We start from the raw sequence: 21690 nt of genomic DNA on the forward strand, positions 1-21690 counted from the left end.
GTACACAAAAACATTCCAAATGTCACAAAAGTCTATTGATGTAGAAATGGACTATATCTATTCTAAAGACACCTGTTTAGTAACTGGCAGATGTGCTCTGTTCTTCGGCAAACAGTTGTTATTCTTTTATTCAGAGGATTCCCTTACTTTTCACTGAACCCAACTGAAAGTAATATTCGGTTCCATACTCCTATATTCCATTTCATTTTTCCGGTTCCTGGTTTTCTGTGATGACGTTTTTCCATCCTTGACTGCTTGTGTAGCTCTCCTGTGGCTGAGGTAGTTGTTCACATAGTTTAGAGAGAGAAAAGGCCCTCTCTAGTATTGAGTTTGCCGGCTTGTCCATGGAGGATCTTGATTGGTTCCTTCATTAGGTATTTGATGAATTACTCCATTACCCATTTTCCATTCAGTGCAATTCACAAAGCTAGTTCCTAGAGTAACTGAAAAAAATTCTGTACAAGAGTCAAGGGAGATTTCTTAGTGCATTGATAAACAAAGTGTACTTTAGACATTGTCACTGCAAACAAGATTCTCTGAAGAAAACCAGAGTGCACTGTTGCCTCGTGATCACTAAGGGTGGGCAGTCTGTGGTACTTGAACCAGAAACTTACCAGTCTGTTCTTTGCAGCACAGTAATTCCTGAGGCAGAGCCAAGAGCAGAACTGGTCAAAATTTGTATGAGGACATGTGGACCACAAATCTCCCTTAATGCAAAGGTCCACAGAATCTGAAATGAGCAAGATTGCAGGCGCGAGGCTGAAGTCAGGGAATATCTCCAGACAGCCGGGCCCCTGCTGTGCGAGGCATGGCACATGCTCTCCGTTGTGCCTTTGGGTGGCTGCTTCAGCTCATGACCATGAAGGGGATTACTCACACGGCGCACAGGATGGGAGAAACTCTCACTGTACCCGCGTACAACGTGTATCATAGGCTTGCTTGTGTTTGAAAGTTGTCTTATTTTACTAGCCATTAGCAGTGTCCTGTGTGTTTAGAGAAACAAAAAGAGGCAAGTTGGGTTTTGGGGGGGGAGAGGAAAGGGAAGTCATGTTTAATTTACTAACTTTAGAGTTGGAGCAGCCAATGTGATTGAGAAATCTATCCTCGAAACTATATATAGAAAAATGTATTTATACTATATCTTGATTTTTTTTTTCTGCATCTGTGGTGCAATATGTAAGTTTCAAACATTGAAACTGTAAGAATTCAAAGGATTTAGCTCTGTAGAAGTGCGAAAAAAAGTTGCTATAGCCTTGATAAAGTCTTCCAGCACTCTCAAACCCCATATCAGATGGCTTGGTCTGGTTCAAGGAGCCACCAAAGGAGTTTGATAAGACAATCACAAATTCTATCCATCTTCCAAATATTGTCTGTGGATGGAGCTAAACTTGAGCACCTGTTCATAAGAGTATGTCCAATGAAATGTGAGCCACAATGAATGCAGGTTAAAAAAAGACTTGAATACTTTGTTAATGGTCTTTCTAGGTATCTTAAAGTCAGTGACTATATTAAGTACGCTAAGCTGCATCTCTACTGATGCTTAAAGAAGGACATTTTAGGACTCCTGAACACTGGATGCTTTCATAATACATTAAAATTACGATTAAGTTGACAGGCAATTCAGCGTGTTCAGTGTTTCACTTCACAGTGTACTAAGGGCAGTGATACATTCATGACTAAAACTGAAGGCACCTAAGGAATCTCAAAGATTTTTACTACACTGTGTTTATTGTTTAAGCTATCTAGCCTCTAGTTTATTGTGTTCTACTGTAGTGTTGGTTTATTTCAAAGTGCAACATTTTAAGGAGCTATGCCCTATACCAAGCAAATCCTAGACTGCACCCAAGATTAGAGGAACTTATATTAAAATTTCAAGCTGAGGGGTTTATATTGTGCTTTTTAACCTAGTGACAAATCTGTCACGTCTGGCAATTCTATCATTTCCAGAAATGTCATCTATGAACAGAACAACTTCTGGAAATGATCAGCTGGCATCATCAGCAGGAGTATCTGAACATGTTAAGCGTTTCAAATTTTGAGGGCAATTCTGTGTCATGTGTTACTACCACAACAAAGTAATTTGTCACCTGCAAATGCTGTTGAGCACCTTGAAGAAATTTGCAAATGTAGGAAAAAAGATATGTCAGGTTTTGTAATTAAACCTGAATAAGAATCACATAGCTCAAGAGTCTGTTCCAAGCAGTAGAGAACGGTTCATAGGTCTTTCCACCTCTAGGTCATAGAATTGAACTATGTTTGGCTAGCAGGGACCTGCCTGCAGTGGCCCTATTTAGTGACCTGCCTGTAGTACCAGCATAAAAGCTAAACTGAAAACTGGTGATTATGGCAGCAGTGTCAGAAAGCATGGAAGGTCTTTCTAGCTCAAGCACCTTCCAAGGAGAAAGGTTGCACAGTTATATCCAGCTTGTTCTTGTCCTGTGCACGTAACATATGAATCTCCACTGCAGGCAACCTTCCATACTGCATCTATGATTTAAAAAAAACACACACACAAAAAATACCCCAAAACAAAATAAAAATCTGGCCATTTCTCTTTTGATGTTAACCTTTGCAGAAACAATACTCCTTCTATCTAACTTCTGTAGGAGATGTAGGTTATATAGCTTTTTCTGCATCTCAGCATCTGAAGGTTAGTATTCAGATGTTTTGGGGGGGTATTTTAACTAAACGTTAAGAGTCTTAAGGTTTCTTGCTGTGTTTTTTTAATCACTGCAATATCTGCACGGAAAACATTTAACAGTATGTGAGGTTAGATTTCATTGTTCTTGTTAGAACAATTGCTCGTAACATTCTACTATTGTTAAATACTTGCAAATTAGATATAGTGAAAGCATCCAAGTGCTTGTGAGGGGCCGAGCATCTTAGCCACCAATGGGAGCTGGAGAAATTCAGCTGCACATAGCTTGGATTCAAGATTTAAGCCGTCAGAATTTCATCAGATCCATACACAAAAGGGAACGCAGAAGGGACAATATTGGAATTGAATCTAGGGGATCACATTCTTGATAGCTGCTGAGGGTCACTGCATTGCAGGTTAATGTGTCAAGTATCTGTTACATCACAGGTGGCAGCCTTGTTGTACACAGGTGTTAAATTGGTTTATTTTGTTTTATCTTTACATGCCAAAGCCATATTACATAATGAAAGAAATGCAGTATTATTTTTGGCCTTTCTTCTGTGCACCTCCCACCTTCCTAGTCACTGCCCCTTTTCCTACCAGCATGACTCATCCTGCACCCACCCTCCTCCAGCATGGGTGAAATTATGCTTTTCAAAAGCGTTTGCTGATGGCCAACCTTCCACTTTTTTTTTTTTTTTTTTGGTCATGAAAGCCAAACTAGGAATGTAAAAATACTGTCTGATTTAGCTCAAAACTGAGACTGATCCAGTGCAGCTGCAGTTTGTTGTATTAAGAGTTACTGTTACTTAGCAGACTGAATTTTAAAAAGGAGCGGTTTTTGTCTGCGTTCCAGATTTGGCTGCCCAGCTGTCATCCGAAAACATTGTAATGTCGAGCTCTGCCATCACAGGCAGGGGGACCAGTATGCGGGACTAGCAGCGCAGGCTGGAATAGATGGGCGCATCAGCGTGTGGTGGCTCTCGCACAGCAACTTTTTTTTTTGATTGAACCTGTGACTGAGCATGTTAAAAGCATCACTGCTGCTCAGTGGAGAGGCGTAAGACGAGGCAGACAATACATAGCTTTTAGTTGTGGGACATTTTCGTTGTGGGCTGAGGCTGCAAATTCTGGTGCCTTCAGAATAGACCACACTGCTCGTTTTCGTGTTAAAATATTTCCTTCCCATGTTTCAGAGGCAAATAATTCACAGAAAAGCAATGAAAATTAATGACAATTTTTACTTGTTTAACACCTGATAGAGTAAGCCATTTCCCAGCCTAATCCTTACCCCTTGTTCCTTTTTGAAGGCCCTGGGTGCTGTAGATGTTTGACTGTGATCTAAGTCAGAAGATCTTTTAAAAAGCCACTGGCAACAAGCTGCTCATTTCTTTTGCCGGTAGATGGAGCTGTCCTTCAAGGTGATGGCTCGGTGTCTTTTTTTTTTCCCCCTTTTTTCTGTCTTTACCCTCCTCTCTGTCTCTCTTCATCCACCTCCCATCTCGCCCCCCCCCCCCCTTTTTTTGCCCGCTCTGTGCTGGTTTGTGTGAGGTGCCGCAGAGGGAGCCTCAGCGCGGGAAGCCGGGGACGCAGCCGAGAGCGTACTGCGCAGGTGGTTTGGGGGCGTCTGCGCCCCGTCCCCGCGCCGTCCCCGGGGAGAATGCAGCAACTGTAAACACTCGGTGAGCTTTTGGAACTGGGGACCTGAGCAAGCTTGTCAGAGAACATTTTCGCATCACTGTCTCTTGGTTTTATATTTTTGTTTTCCTCATAATACATTTGAAATTCATGTCTTATCAGGTAAGCCAGCAGGATGGTAAATCCTAGACCTTAGTTAATTTGTGCCGGTTATCTGTATGGTTCTCCCCCTCCACCTCTCCCTTTTTTTCTTTGGTATCATTTAGGAATACTTGCTTTATAGTTAGTGCTAAGCATAACACAGAAGAGGAAATCCAATTTAGCATTTTTCCAATGTTTCGAAAACTGCAGTCAGGTCTGGCAGCACAGCATTTTGTTACGAGACAGATTTCACTGGCCTTATATTTTTGGATATTTGCCAGAGTTGGGTTTTTTTTTGTCTTTTTTATTTAAGATTTTTCCCCTGAACTGTTTAGAAGTAGTAACTATGTAATGTCGAGTTGTTCCTTCACATGTAAAACGCTAAGGGCTGAAGCAAATCAATTTGTAGTCGAAACCCTGGCACTGCAGGAGCGAATGGTCTTCCTTCGCATGCAGAAGCTCTGCTTTAAGGCTAACTGCTTTCCCCAAGCATCTGGGCTTTCCTGAAGGTGAAGGGAAGGGCTCCATCCTTTTGCCCTCCCCACTCCCTCCCCCAGTCTTTTTGAAGGGGGTGCGTAGCTAGACAACTTTATTTTCGTTTATATAGAGATCGGGACTGGTTGTAATGCTGTAGCTATGACTCGGTTCATAATCTGAACCGTCTTGCTTTTTTAAACAGCACAAGAAATTTGCCAGGTGGACATCAAGCACTCTCAGCATCTTTTCTAAAATGGATTTCTTCTCTGCTGCTTGTCTGAGGTATGTGCTTAAAAGATTCCCACTGAATTAATTTTTCTTGGATCAGACTGTCTGCTCCCCCCTCTCCCTCCCCCCAACAAGTTTTTTGTCGCTCGTTCTGCAGTATTTGAAAATGGATTGGTGCTTTGGTCTCAGTGTTGAAAGCCTATTCAGTTGTATACGTTTTCTGGAAATGCTTATTTTACAGTTGTGATATCAAGCTCTTCAGCTGTATTAGCTGATGTTACTATTGCATCCTTGAAATGCACCTACTTTTTCTATTGTGTTTTTCAAGGTTGACCCAGGTTTAATAAAGTACAAAGGAAAAAAGGCTGTGCTAAAAATGACTTTGAGAATCTCATGTGGAACAATAACAGGATGGTTGCTGTCAAGACTGACACTCAGTTAGTTTATTCTGTTGGGCCTAATTTGTGTGATCTTGAATATTTGCTGAAATATTTAGACACAAGAAAGCAAGTTAGAGACAGGCAGCCTTAATTTGATTGTCCTTGGGTTGTCAGGTATAGTCACAGATAATTTTCATGATTTTAAAGAAAGTATTGATGATGAGGGGCAGGAAAGTAAGGGCTTTAGCCTGTTCCAGGGAGGTCAGGTTTTTAATACATAAGTAATAGTGTAATCCAGGTAATTTCAGGGAAATTCTGGAAAAACGATAGCAATTTACACATTGTACTAGAAATACAAAATAATGACTGACTGTAATGACCTACAGGAAGATAATATAGGTGACTATATATAATGGAATCATAAATCTTACAGGCTGTTATGCAATGCTAGTTTATATCAGGAGTAAGGGTAATTTATTATTAATCATTGAAATTTACAAATTTTTTTATGTTATAACATGAACTTGCTTTGAAGTTTCAGAAGCTGTAAATGTCAACTGCTAAAATAATTGGGAAGCTAACATAAAATAATGAATGATTATCTCATTTAAAAATTAAGGTGGCCTTGAACCTTTAGAATATCTATGAATGTGACTTGTCTATTCAATATATAATCCCAATGCCAAGTACTTTAAAGGACAGCTGACTGTTGACTTTTAAGGGTGGCATCACTGCTGCTATCCATATCCCACCACATCCTGCCCTCTCCCAACACATGAATTCCTACAGAAAGTCTGTAAGAGTTTTGCAGATCAGTGACAGAGGTAGTTATAGTCAGGGGCCAAACCACAAACCTTAGCGTTGGATTTTGTCCTTTAAATGGTATCTTTCTCATCCTTCTCTGTCATTTTTGGCTACCTTAACTTGTAGAACTGAGATTAGAGAAGTGTGAAGGTTTCCTTGCTTTTGGTTATGACAGATAGTCTGGCATTATAAGGGAGAAATGGATACTTCCTTTGCAAAGTTCTTTGGAAAAGTGGCACAGACTTGCTCTGTATTTTTGTTTCCGCATCTATTAGAGCTGCGTTTGATAACTTTATGGATGGACGTGTTTCTTTCATTTTATTATTTTTCTGAACTCCAGTACCAACTCACCTGTGGGAAAGCATGCTGGCTCTTTTGGGGTGAAAACATCATGAATAGGCTTGTTAATTCTCTTCCAATGGCAGGAATATATTCCACCTTCAGTTTCTCCATTGAGGACAGCTGGTACATATACTGGAGGCAGCGGGACTCCACAGGAGTAATGGCGAGCTGCATTTGGCCCATAGACTTTATTTTGCTGCCAAAAGGAATAGCAGAAGACAATCTACATTCTCTTTGCTAGCAGTTGCATTAAAAAGTGAAGAACATATCTTCACATATGTAAAATGAGAAAAAAAACTGTTATGCAATCAGTAAGATAGATAAGGAACACCATTCAGCTCTGAGTACATAGGTGTTCAGTGTTTTCAGGCTTCCTGTCTTTCACTGACGGTCATGTTACCGTTTCTGCCTCTTCCATTTCCACCACTATATGTGGTTCCAGGGGCCCCTTCACACTCTCCTAGTGCACTATTCAGTTCTAACAAAAATAATTGATATTTATTTTGCACGTATTACCAAAATTCTGGGTAACACCCTTTCCTATCATATTTAATATCACTTGAAATACTACATTTCTGACTCAGCCACCATTCTGCTTATTCTTTGTATTTGTCAGCCCCAGAAGCTTACTTCCTCCTGCTTCTTTGTGCTAGGAAATTCTGATTACCTTGCTTTTTCTATACCCAAGTTTCCATCACCTCTCTCAGCAGTATCCAGTACATCTCTGGCCATCTTTCCAGTGATGCATTTTACAGTGTTTCCATCCTTCTTTTTACTCATTTCCCCTTTTTCTACAAATTTCTGAGAAAAGCATATTTTTTGGTCTCAGAAACAGCTCACTTTGTGCTTTCAAGCTCATTCACTCTATCCTGGTTGTTTATTTCAGTATTTCTGTCTTCAACAGATTTTCTGTTTTGTTTCCAGCACTGGGTTTTTTTTACCTACTGTGTAATATAATTCAGAAGATCCTGCTTCTGGTTAAAAACAACAAAAATGCTACATGAGATCCTGTCAAGGTCAGAAAGAAGGTTTTAGGAATAAATATAGAGGCTTATGTGACTCTGTTAGGCTTTTTTAATAGTGGTGTTGGTCAAAGATGACAAAACTAAGCTGAAACTGCACTACTTTATAGTTGAAGTAGTGTATTTGAAGGAAGCTTTCAAATGTTTGGTTATTTAAGTGCATTTTAAACCAATGACTTGACTGTGTTCCAGATGTATCTGCATGCAGTTCTTCAGTGCTCCGATCCCTCCCGGGACACCATTTTCTACTTACTCTTTAATGGTGTTTCCTTCAGAGTAAGATCTTTCATTTTCTTTGATGTTTTCAAATGTCTAACCATTTTATTTTTCTGTAAATTATTTGCCAAAAGGTAATCTTGCAGACTAAGATCTTTCTGAGGAAGATGATAGGTGTTTTTCTTAGGAATGCCTCAGAAGGGCACTATGTGTAGTTTTGGCAGGGTTTCCGGAGCAGGCCTAGAAGTAAAAACTGAAAGAAAGAGGGTCAGGGAGTAATTCGAAGGTACTGCAGATTAATTCTGTTCTTCCTGTCCATGGCGGGTAGGACAAGAAGAATGCAAAAAATACTAATTCAGAGCAGATATTGGGAAGAGCTTGCTGATGGTGAGGATAGCACAGAACTGGAATAGGCTGCTGGCGGAAGTTGCAAAATATCCACCATGAGAGTCTGCAGGAAGAGATTAGCTGAAAGGTCTATTGGGAAATAGGCATAGTGATCCTGCCTTGGGCAGGGAGGTGAGCTAGATGGCCTCTGACGATCTTTTCCTAACCTGTTTTTCTGTTAGTCTGTAAAAGGAAATAGATACATGAGGTAAAACAGACTTACAGAAAATAACGTTGTAAGTTATATAATGCATATAAGTTATACAGTGTTTGACCTCCTAAAAGCTATCTTCATTAGGTTCTTTTTTAAGTATGTAAGCATCACTTCCAAAACATTTCCTCTAGGCTTTATTCTAAGTATGTTTTGGTAAATATACATGTTGCAATACTTTAAATAGCTCTAGAAAGAGCTGAAAACATGTCCCAAAAGGCTGTTTAATTTCTTAGTGTTTCTCTTAGGTTAAATAGGCTTTACTGGGTAACCACAGTGCATTTATGAATAAAAGGAATAAAAAAAGAGAATGTGGCAAATCTGTTAAATTTTTTCTTATTGTCAGGAGAATACTATACAGTTAATTACAAAGACCTTTTTTAAAGAGAGAGTTTATCTTTAGCGGAGGGAACTAGGACAGTTCAAAAGCTGATTAAATGAAAGTGGGTGTACCAGAGCCATTTCAATGTTTTATATTATGTTTACACTAACATTTAGTATTTTTGGTGGCTGAAAAACCCAATCTGATGCATTTCTTTTCTGAAACTAAAGCCTAAAGAATGCTAAATATATCATCGGAAATACATAGTGATGGACAGGGACAGAGAACTATTCAGAAACCCATGCTGGCTACATTAGCGATGTTTAAAGGAAAGAGAGGCTATTCAACAGTTTTTTTAGAAATTTGTTCTTAACGTTAGCTGCGTGATGAGGATCTCTTCTGGAAACTCACCTCAGAGTATCTTTGTCTTCAGCTCAGATTATTTGCTCTTTATGGGCACACTGGTGGACACAGACTACCAGAAAGGATGACCCTTCATCATGTTTTCAGGACTTCATAATAGAAATTCCTTCATTTCTCCTGTTCGGGATTAACAGAATATTATACCTGAAAGAAATATATATTTTTTTCTTAACATTATAAGTTTGCACTTCAAGGAAAATGATCTGTGCATTAAAATGAACTTCTTCTTAGGCATTTTGGTTACATCTATGCCAAGACCAACTGGCATGATACAGCCTGTGTCTGCAAAGTGTCTCGTCCTCCAAAAACTGGTGGCCATATGCCTGCTGCCTGCCACCTGATGTAAGCTAACTCTTCAGTCACGCCCACAGACTTTTTGGGAAACTACTAACTAAAATGAGCCAAAACTGTGCTAGTGTCACTTCTAACTATTTAACAAGACAGGTGATTGTGTCCCAGGATCCCGGAGTATTTCTTAGTATTGTTTAATGTATTGGTAAGATGTATCTTCTAAGCTACAGAGGAATCAGCTGTTATTCATGTAAAGACATTAAAGAAAATACACCAAAAATACTTGTAAATGTGCTGCTGAATATTATACTTTAGTCCGTAGCACTGTTTCCTTGGACAGGGGAGCTTTGTAAAATTGCATGGACTGACACATCTAGATGAGGAAGGTCTGCTGGATCATATTTCAGGATGTTTTTCTCTGTTTTGTTTGTCTGCTTTTTGATGGGCAAATATAACACTGCCTGTAACATTGAATAGAAGCAGAATTTATGCCTGGGCTGGAAATGTGTGAGATTTTTTTCCCCAAATACTTTTATTCTAATACAAAAGCATGATTGGAAAGACCAAAGCAAGTTTCTAAATCAAGTGAAGACAATGAAAGCAAACAAATGACTTGCATCAGTAGTACTAGCTTTTCCCGCTATTCCTGGTAGAGTTAACTACTCTAAGCACTTTGAGAGTGCTTTCCATATCAAAGTTTATGAACACTTACAGATAAACCTTACACACTGTGAAACAGTTATCCGTCTTTAACAAATGAGGCAGCGTAGGTGTTCAAAGATTACCTGAGATATGTTTGTTTCCCTGAAACATTTTACTGTGACTACCATCCTGCATTCAAGCAGCAATGCAAGTTGCATTGAAAAAACAATTAAAGTTACAAATGCAACATAAAGCGTGGCAGAGAGAACAATAAAACCAAGTCCCATAGCCTATATGTCTTTAATAAGGGGCAATTAAGCATCCATAATAATAATAATAGTAATAATAATAATACAGCAGTGCTAAGATAGATTGCTAAGATACAGCAGTCTTGAGTCACCAGATGTGAGGCGTGTACCTGCCTTGAAGTCAAATTGCCATAATTCATGAATGGGACATAATAGTAGACAGTATTTTACCGCTTTATTGATATACATATTCAATGATGTTAAAAAAATCACAATTGCTTTGAGTGCCTTAAGTAGAATTCTATTTGAAAGTTAATTTTATTCAAATAATATTTTTAGTCTTTTATTTTTCAGTCTTTTTTGAAAGTGGGCTTTTGGCATGTAGATGGCACTAGTGCTACTATTTGCTTTTGCACATAAACCTGAGTCTAAACTGGAAGGATGCATTGTCTCTTTTCGTGTGCTAACAACCACGTTTACTTTGGTTATCACTGCAAAGAGCTGGAAATGAGTAATAGCTTAGCAGGGCCTACACCTTTTGCATTTTTTTTTTGTTTAATTCTGTAGTTGTTATATGCCAGCCCCAAGGATTCTTCAGGAGTTTTGGGGCTGCAGTCTGGTAAAAGGTATAGTATGTCTGGTAATTTTGCCGTAGGATGTATCCTGCTTCGCTGCTGCACAGACTGTCTGTGAATCTGTCATTCGTGGGCACTGACCTTAGACTTGCCCTCTACTTTCCCCTCAAGACAGGCTTCTAGACTTCTGTAAAGCTGACTAATCTTGAACCAGCACTAAATAATGTTTAATGGCACTGCTAGGAGAAACTAAAATGCGTACTGCTCAAGAGCAAGCAATGATAAATTGCCACACATATTAACAAAAGAAAGCAAATCAGCTGATACAACGCTCTTTCTTTTGTGACTGCATGCCTAATTCCTAGAGAGCAGCTGGCCTTGAGTTTTGTAAAGTCCACTCCCCCCCCGCCCCCATTTAGGGGGGTAAATATCAATTCATCAAGAAGTGTAGGGAAGTAGAAACATTCAGTTTTACTTTTGTAAGCTATTTTTCTGCTCTACGAAAGATCTGTCTTCAATACGTTAAGATATTCCATTTGAGTGTCTTGTAGTAGTAATGGGTTGTATTAAAGATTTTCCCTCCCCGTCCCTTTGGCCTCTGTGCCCACGGCATTGCCATGGGTCTCTCAGCAGCGACGTTTATTGATCATGGTTGTATACTTTGTAGGATTCTGAAACGTAGACTCTGGTTCATTTTGGCCGTTCCTTTCTTCTTCGGTCCTGGGGTTAAAGTAAGACTGACTATGGGCTGTGGCTAACATTTTGTAAGATCGGCCTAACCTTCTGTGTCTAAGTCTATCTTTAGGTACTGAAATAAAAAATATAATTTCCAAGAATAGAATGACCAGAATTTAATATTGACTTTTGTGTGAATTCTTGATTGCTTAGCACTTTGGAAGAGATTGGCTTATGTCTTTAGCTGTCTGTTCAGATAAATTCGAGATATGAAATATAAGCCATTTGTTCTCTCTTATGCGAGAAAAGATTGTGAAAATGACTAAATAATGACTGTGAGCAGTAAAATTGTGATTAGCATTATTCTGAAGTCCTGCACTGTTCGCAATTTTCCCTTCCTTTTAGAGGTCTGCAGGTTTGTCTTTCTGTGTGTAATGCTTCTAAAGCAGGTGGCTTTCCTGGAACAGTAATTATCATTAACTGCTTTGGGGGATTAAGAAAAGAAAGATATTTTCTTGAGGTGTTGATATGTTACCTCAATTAAAATACAAGACTGCAGTTTTACAGGGTATATTTTCATTTCTGGAAGTTTCAGGAAGAGAATCACTGCCCCAAACAGCACACAATCTGGGTGTAAGGAAAAGAGCTCAGACGGTACAGGCAGAAGTATGACCTTTAAGGAGACGAGGCAGTGATGTTAGCAGCTGAGCAGCCTAACCACTGCAAAATTGTTGAAGGTATCTTGAAAAAGAATAGGTCAAGAGGAGGATAATGGGTCAGCTTTGCTGATACGTGCGCCTCCTAAATGTGACTGGGAACAAAAGCACAATGTAGATAGTTATAAATTAAAAAACTGAACAATGGATTTGATACCGTAAAAGGGAATTTCAGATGCTAGATAAGGAAGAAATAGGCTGAAAAGACCCTTTGAGAGGAAAACGATCATCTAATGTCTGATGGCATATAAGTAGAGAATTTGGACAGCAGGGTGACACAGTTTAAGCAAGGGGGTAGAAATTGGTCTTCCTTTCATCATCACCCTGAGCATGGGGAAGATGTGTTTCATTAGGCCAAAGAAATGAGCTTTCCAGTAAACATGATGCAAAAAAAAGAGAGACTAGCTGACATTTATAACCTTGCGGATAGATAAAAAAGACTGTATCTTAGATATGCTGTAGGGAAAAGAAAAGAAAAGAAAACAAACAAATCCAGTAAGATTTTGACGTAGCCTGACTCCAAAACTTAGACAAGGATGTCTGAGACATGTAAGAGTTGGATTTGTCATGAGTGCTAGTAGCACAGACACTACCCAAACCTAGCAGCCCTTAGGCTTGGCTGAGCCTTTATGCTTTCAAGTGCCAAGCTGTCGTGTTAAGCATTGGTAGATTGGGATTAATCACTACACTTTGAAATTGAAAACATTTTTACTGGCAGTAGCAGTGGAAAGAAGTCTGAAATAATTAAAACTCAGGCCAATTGGGCTACATTTACGGTGCTGTATAGAATGTTTCTGAAGGTAGCTTGGAGACCAAAATAGGTACCCATCTATACTGCCTGCTTTCAGCGGTGCCCCTGTGGTTTGGACAGCTCTGGGGCTATTCTTCAAAGGTAATCTTCAAAGAAAGGTATAAAATCCCATTTACCTGCGGCGTGAAGACATCTTGGTTGTCTGCTATTCAGGGAGCAAGAACAAAATTAACTCATCTTCCTAGAAAACCTCAGGTATCCCCTCCTGCAAACTTGGAGATTTGCAAACAACCTGCCTCCTGAATCCAGAAGAACTTCCTGAAAAAGGCAGTATGGACGGGTTCATATTGTCACAGGAGCAGCTTGTGATAGAGGGCGCTTTGGCAACACTCTGTCAAATATATTATAGATATAGCCTATATGCATAGCTCAGAAAAGCAGCAAAATTATATAGAATCTTAACATTTCATAGCTGCTGATAACTCTATGTGCTCAAATTTCAAAACAGGCATCTTTCTTACGTTTTGATGCTGTAATAAATCGCATCTTTCCACACAGATTGTTTCTTCTCAGGGGACATAGTCACTTCAGTTTCTGGGACAGGCCTTATAAGGTACCTACTCACATTTGTATGCTTTGGCCATCCGTTATGCATCAGATCATTGCGCTCTCGCTGAAGACAATGCCTTGTATTCTACGCTCTCATTACTTCCATTGTATTTCTTCTTTCAGAAAAAACAATGAATATTAGCAAATGCACTTGATTTTAAATTTGGAAAGTGTGATTAGTCTTCTTTTCTGCACTGAATTCTATACAGGGAAGGTAATTTGATTTAAGATAGGATATGCTTCAAAAGAGGCTATTCCTAACAAAATCACTTTATAGCCTTTGCTGTTACTTTCTGATTCATCACTAAAATATAAATTTTGATATTTTACTTGCACTCTGTTTCCCTTTTTTTAGAAAAGTCTAGGCATGCGATATGATAGGATTTAAAATATAGTTTCATTGTTTTGGTTTGGTTTAACAACTCTCAGCCTTCATTATGTGTCATAAACCCTCTTATGCATTTTATTACAAGTCATTACAAGTGTCATGAGGAATGTGGGTGATGGAACCAGGATATCTTTTTAATTCTTATTGATCATTTAATGTATAAATTACCTTCTAGCTGCTTTACTGACAAACACCCTTAAGTAGTTTTCACGTTCTCAAAAACAGCCTTCAAAATTTCTTAACCCAAAAGAATCACCCATAAGAATCAAAAGCAGTAGAAGGACCAGATTTTTAACATCAACATATGAATTCTAACTTACCATATGAAAATGCAGTCTTATATTTGTCACTTTTGTACCATATACTACGCATAGTTCCTCTCATCATTCTGTCATCTTCACTTTATGCTTAATGATCGTAGCACTTACCACATAGATGTTGCATAGATATCAACACTATGATTACTGGAAAAAATTTCAGCACAATAATGGTAGGTTATTATACCTAGTTAGGTGCTGGCGTATGCCCTTTCCTGGCTTCATCTATACAGAACGACAGGTTGGAGTAGAGTACGTTGCTTTTCCTTGGTGAGGCTATGACAAATTCAGGCTGGGATCATTATGAATCTATAAGGGAAAATGTCTTAGAACACATCATTAATTCACGTGGACTGGAGAGTATCGTGAGACGGGTGCACGTAAGAGTTTCTGAGTGAATATGGACATTCAGCTGTAATACTTACCTTCAGTAGCTGTATAAAAACACATAAGGATGTACACAGGAGTAGATTCAGGGGCCCTTTTCCCACTCAGTAGTCTCTTCTTCTAGTTCCACTGATTTCGGCATCGGGTTTATGTCATAATGGAGGTGTCTGATCCTGGAGTTGGGTTTTGTTCTATTACACTTTGAAACCTATGTGGTGAGCACTAGGGCACTCACAAAGAGCATGCCGAGAGAGCGCAGTTTGACCTGTGCTTTGGGCCAGTTCACTGCGTTGTGGACGCCACAGCTTTGCTGAGCTTTGTAGGACAGATTTTAGAAATGTTGGTGGACAGCACAGCTGAATATAAGTCTGGCTTGTTTTGTTTGAACAGCTTTTGTGCAACAAAAATTAAAGACTGAGATGTACTACCTCCTCTCCTTTCACATCATTATTAAATAATTATGTCAAAACATCCAGTCTTTCACAGTGGTAATTCCCAGACAATTTTGATCTTCACCTCTGTTTTTGGAGTATTTTGGATGCATTCACCTCCCTCCCCACTTGCTGGCCTGCTCCATGTTTCTGCAGTCGACCTATCCTTCGCTCATGAATTCCCTCACCCCCACCCCCCGCAGCCCACCAAAAAGCCTAACTTCACAACCGTATACCCGACAACCCAGCCCCAGTCCTACCCAGCCCAGTTCGTCTGCCACTGAGCACTCGGCTCCCAGCCCCTTCCAGCCCTCTCCCGCCCCACGAGCCCGGCTGCCCACCAAGGGTGAAGGTGACTTTGGCCAGGGAGGCAGGGAGGGCACTACAAACCACCAGCTTGCTTACACACAAGACTAACTTCAAACCCTTCATGGACTTGCCAAAGAGTTGAAAACATTTCAGGAAGGAAGCAAATGTTAAGAGTAAGAGAACTAAGAGGAGAGGAAGGGAGAGTGAAAGTCTGCATGAAGTTTTCATGTATTTTCTTGTGACTTTCCCTGGGCTAAACCACTGACACCACTTCTAACCTTCCCCACTTTGAGAATCACAGCAATCTTTTCCAATGATACTGCATTTAAAAAAAAATTTATGTTCACTACAACTTAAAGTATGAGAATAATTTGCACTGTAAATAACAGAAGATGACCTCCATCATAATAATCTCTGTACAAAATTTCTCATAATTATTGAATGATGGAAAATATATGCATATTTCAATTATTTGCATTTATTAATTTATTAATACAAAAATTCACTCACTTGTGTTTCTTATTTTATGTATTAAGCCTTCAGCACTGAAATATCCGAAATGGTTCAGAAAAAGAAACTGCATCTTTTTAGCGCATATAAAGGTCAGCTGGTAAAATTTCAGTATATAAAGCAAACGAAAGAAAGTATAAAGAAAGTATTTCTCCAGGTTTAGGTGCCACTTCTTTCAGGTAAAACAAAATAGTTTGAGTTGTAGTTACTTTTTTGCCTAGGTCAAATGAGAACTCTTCTTCAAGATAAAAATCAAATATATTGATCAGATAATAAAACTTACCTGCATGAATGAAGTCAATCACATGTTTTGAGAACAAATTCTACAGGATCAAGAATTCATCTGCTCTATTGCAAAATAACTTACTGACATAATTTAAATCATAGACAAACCCAACAATTTTAAGAATACGTACTGAGATACTTGAATGGCAAACCAACTCTTTCTCAGAACTGCTAGGCTCACTGGATTCTCGTGGTATCTACACTTTTCATTTACTTTTTCCTCTAAAACAGATTAATATTTGTTTGATCTCAATTCCACTTCCTAAGATATTAATATATTATTATATAACATCCTATGCTCGTAATCAATGTAATGTGATAATTTCTAAGCTTCTGAATTGTGCATGTTTCCCCTCGGCCTTAAACGTTCTTTGGTGCTTTAGGGCCACGACCTACATGATACTTTGATCTCTTCTCTGACAACGTTCGTTGTTCACATACTAAAGATTTGCTTTTCATAACTGGATATTCTTATCTTTTGTGTAGTGTACTTATTTCCATTATTGTGCACTCTCTTAAGCACATGTATAAGCTATTTTGAAACACGCAATTTCCTCCTTTGGCATCTTCACTGCAAGCTTGTTTATGCAAGTGCAATTAGGTGTTATATGCGACATCTACAAAAACTTTATTCAGCTCTGAGAGCCTGATACGAAATGGTGCCCTGCCTTCAGATCTATTGATCAGAAGAGAGAGAGAGACGCACTGATGAATGCGTCTGTGCATTGTTCTCAGCTGGATGTACTGTAAATCGATACCTCGCTCCGGGACTTTGAGTGGCTGGAGCTCTCTCTCAACTAGTAGAAGTAAAACTAGCAGAGTAAAGATTTAAGGGAGAACAATGGCTAATCTTATCATTTGTCTAAAAACTGTTTAAATTTTTGCCCTAGATACTCAGTGCCAAAATGTCATAAAGCATCGTAACTCACTACTATAACTTAAGAATCACTATTTAGAAAAAATACTCCAAAATGCTGTATCCGCTATTAGAGGATTAAAGAATGACAATTTAGAACAGCAAGAAGCAGCTCGGTCCTCTAAACTCATAAATGCAAGGGTACTTTCAGTCTTTAAAAAGACAAATGTGTATTTTTGAATTTAAGAACAGCTGAAAAGCATTTTTAATCACAAATCTCAAGTCCTGTAAAATAGGTAAGCATTGCTATTCCCCATTTTATAGGCAGAAAAGCTGAGGCTGAGAGAGATGTGATTTGCCATCAGTTAGATCTGCCATTACTTGCTGTGGTGACCACTGTATCATGGTGCTGTTCTTATTTCAGCTCTCATCTTACAGGTGGGTCTGCATGAACAGATTCACATGATACAGATGTGTCATCTATCAGTTTCAATTCAACTGCAGGATAGAAGCCTTTAAAATTATTAGTTACGTTATTGTTTCATTAGTTTCATTGCGTAGTTTAACTGCAAACGTTTGATGTGCACTGAATGATATTTATAGGAAGTGCTGATCTTAAACGTCTTTCCTTTTGGCAGTTCTGCACCTATATTGAGAATGGTTTATCTGCAAAATGATCACTAAATGTGCATTACAATTATAGTTTTAACCACACAGTTAAGGACTGTATTTCGTAAAGTAAACATAGCCTGCTTTTTAGTAGGGAAAGTATCAGAAGTGACTCAGATTGTGAAAGGTTGATTGCGTTGCTGCAAAATTTGGAATCATTTATGCTAATTGTAAGTCTATAGCTATTACTTCAGAAAATTCTGATTAATAGTTTTATATCACACCATATTTTGAATATTAGATCACATTTTTTTTGTATTCAGCAATGTTCCCTTAGTTCTGCTATTTTTGAACTTTATTCCAATGCACATTTTGTCTTTTTTTTCCAGTATACTTAATAGCATTAAGTTCAGAATTTTGGAACCTTCTGGCCTGGTGAACATGACCTCCTCTATACTGCAAGTATATATTCTTGTTTATTTTAAAGAAACAGATTTCTCTCATCTTTCTTCTTGACCGAGCACAGATTTAAAAAATAACAGAAAAATCCCAAATCCCAATACCACTAGCTTTCATACTGTATAATTATACTAATTCTAGCTTCTGACTTGATTATTTATTATATCTTTAAATTCTGAAATTTTCAAAAATCAAGTCAATATCCTGAACATCTATTGTAGAATTAGAATATAAAATATTAAATCACTGGAAACTCACCAGCATCTCAAAATAAAAAAAAAGGTGAACTCTGCTTTTAAATAAAAGTCAGTGTGGCCAACAGTCTTCATTCAGCAGCTTTGAAACCAACTGCTTCTGCAGAAATACTAATTCCCAGGCTCTGCTTTTCTTTGCAGACCTGAAGCTTTTGAGAGTAAGGCATTGCCCAAAGGGTGTGGCAGAGGCAGCAGCTGCCCTTGCTGCTGCTCGTAGTTAACCATGCAATACCATAAACGATTTCATTGCATCTAGGAATTTTCAAGAAAGATGTTCTTTCCCTTTATGCAACTGGAAATATCACGAGTATAGCACAAGGCCATTTAGATTTCAAAACCAGCTAAAAGCTGGAGGCATCCTGGACACCCAGCAGAACGTCTGGGCACTTGCAGGGCTTTGTGTCTTGGCGTACCACAGCCATCGTCAGGCAAGGGGAAGCTCTGTGCAAACATCCCTGAACTCCCTGACTTGGCTGCCTTTCTGTCAACGCTCCCTAAGACAGATGGGCCAGGAAAAGGTGGATTAATGTCTGAAGGGTCAGTAGTCCAGCTCTTCATAATGCCGCTCTGCACCATTTCAGACCAGGCCCACTCAAAGGGGTGCACCTTGCTCCATGGGAGCTGCCAGCTGGAGGCAAGGACAACCACTCTCAGATTTTCTCGAGGTCTTCCTCAGCATATATGAATGATGATTTCTAAAATGATTCAGAACACCTCTCCTTCCTAGAGAGCAGTCTCTGTGGTGTCTGGCTCCTCACATACCGATGCCAGCTGTGCACGTGAGGTGGCATCTCTGTTCCCAGCCATGAGCTGGGGGTTGTGTATGGCTGCTGGTGTTGGCAGCTGGATGCGAAAAGAGCTAATGAGAAGGCCAGGAGCATCGGAAGGAACTAAAAGACTATTGAGAGGTAGGGAGAGAGTTAATTCAGAAGAGAAAAATCATGGCAGGAGTGAAAATGATGGCAAGGACGACCAGTGGTGGGAATTCTGCAAAGCAGGCATCTCCTTCTAGTTTATATTCCTTCTTCTCATTCTTTGGCTTATCTCACTTAAAATTATATCACCTCAATGGTAGGGCTGGTTTTTGGAAAGTGCTCCAGGATTTTCTTGTGGAGAACACCTCCCAGCCTCTTTGATAAAGAATATTTACTCTGCCATCATCCTCCAAAATTAAGCATGTCACTTCTTCAAGGTGGAATAAAAAGACCCTGGCTGCAGAATCCTGTCACCATGGCCCTAGGTTTCATTGGCCATTAAGCAGCCCAGCTAGTAAAATTGATATATTGGGCATGGCTTCCTGCAGCTATTGGAAATTGCATTGCCTTTCTGCACGTCAATGGAAGAAGTGCAGAACAGAGCAGTATTTTTTTGGTCTATTTCTCATATAATCTGAATACATTACTGGCTTTTGATGTCAGTTCCTGCCAGCTGACAAAATGTCACATTTCTTTAACTTTTCTGCATGATCAGCATTGTACAGAGAATGAAATTTCCCTTCCGTTTCGTGTGTGTATATGAATGTTTATATGTATGTACAAGTTCCTTTCTGTTAACATATCCAAGCAGAGATTTCAACTTTTAGTATAAATTTGCTTATGTTAAGTACTAAAATATATGTAAATCTCTCTAAATATTCAAGGCAGATTCTTTAAGCAAGTACATTAAGAATACAGAAAATCTTAATGACATTTATATTTGTGCTTTTGTTTGTATTCATAAGCCACTAAGGTATACCACATATAGGAGTGTACAGTTAGATTCACCAGGATACCAGTTTTAAACAAACGATATATATTTGTCCATGATGCAATTGTGAATTTGGAAGACCAGGTCAAAAAAAGTGCTTTTCTTTTTAGATGTTCATAAAATTGAGTATTTTTAAATATGATAGTATTATCATTTTAGGTCTTGAATCTTTTTTCCTCTGTCCCCTTTCTTTTTGGTTTTCCCTATAGTTTCTTAAAGAAAGGTGAAATCAGCATTTTAAAAATTTCTCAGAAAATTTAAATGAGGAAAGAGGAAAAGTAAAACAAAATAAGTCTTGAGAAATGAGTGGAGAGTCTTGTATACAAAAAGCCCAGTTCAGCTCTTAAATTCAACTGTGATCATTTGGATCTAGGTATTACAGTTTATCATTCTCTCTGAGGTAGTTCCTTCTCTTTATTCCTAAATCCTTCTAGTTATCAATAGTATGTTTTAATTCATGCTCCCTGTGATAAAATGCTTCATATATATGTAAAATGCTCTCACAAATTATTCAGACTCAGTTTCTACCTGGGGTGGCCATCACTAGATGGAAGTTAGTGCTCACCAAAACAGTCGATGGGAATTGCAGATCCCTAGTCGTCTTCTAGGAATAGCTGTAAGCCTTTCTCTCTGCCCGGTGTCAGTTGCCTGGAATATCGCAAGGGCTGCTATGGACAGATGGAGCAGGTAAATATGGCTGGGACCCATCCACACAGGAAGTCAACATATGTCATCTAATGTCCAGATTATGTTAATTTTTAGTAATTCTTTCTGTGGGCGTGCCAGCTGGGTCACCCCACAGCTAGTTTCCACAATGCTCCAGCAAGGAAATAGAGCAAATTTTTACTTTTATTTTTATCTCCTTTATTCTGTTCAGGGGAAAGCATAGCTGTATTAAGGACTTCTGCAATGTCTCTGTGTCATTATTGTCAGCTGCTGTTTTTCTATGTCATGTGCTTTAGCGGCTGTTTTTCTAAGTGGTGAGCTGCATGCCAGTGTGAGAAGTTTGAAGCTTTGGGGTGAAACTGTTTAAGGCAGAAGTGAGTGTGGCAATATTGCGCTGGTGGGATTTTAGGTTGCTTCTGAACCATAAGACCCATTTGTAGGAAAGGTAGCAGACAAGCTTTGCCTAACAGATGTGCCAGACAGACTAAGCAAGGCAGCATGTAACCTACTGAGAGTACCTTGTACCAATTGCGACAGAAGGCAGAGATACAGCAACCAGCTCTAAATGTGCTTGCTCAGGCACAAGTAGCAATAATTGGTGGATGTTAGTGCAAGCTAATTTACCTCATATTCAATAGGGTATATTCAATATTCAATAGGATATGCAGCTGTACTGCCTCCAGGGCAGAGGCTCTCAAGGCTAGAGCTTTGTGGGTTAAGCAACCCACAAAGTCATT

At 39.0% G+C, this 21690-nt stretch overlaps 1 protein-coding gene across 7 annotated transcripts in view; it reads left to right on the forward strand.

Annotated features, from left to right (window-relative positions):
• The window catches only part of LOC104144943 (sodium channel protein type 1 subunit alpha), a 104704-nt gene that overhangs the window by 3174 nt on the left and 79840 nt on the right, over positions 1-21690 (forward strand). The window contains exon 2 of one of the 7 annotated variants that reach the window (XM_068948715.1): positions 5097-5176. The exons of the other annotated variants lie outside the window; for them this stretch is intronic. The gene's annotated coding sequence lies outside the window, so the exon portion shown is untranslated. The remainder of the gene's footprint in view (positions 1-5096; positions 5177-21690) is intronic. 7 annotated transcript variants of the gene reach the window in all.

The sequence above is a fragment of the Struthio camelus genome, chromosome 6, assembly GCF_040807025.1.
Source record: "Struthio camelus isolate bStrCam1 chromosome 6, bStrCam1.hap1, whole genome shotgun sequence".
NCBI classification, from domain to species: Eukaryota; Metazoa; Chordata; class Aves; order Struthioniformes; family Struthionidae; genus Struthio; species Struthio camelus.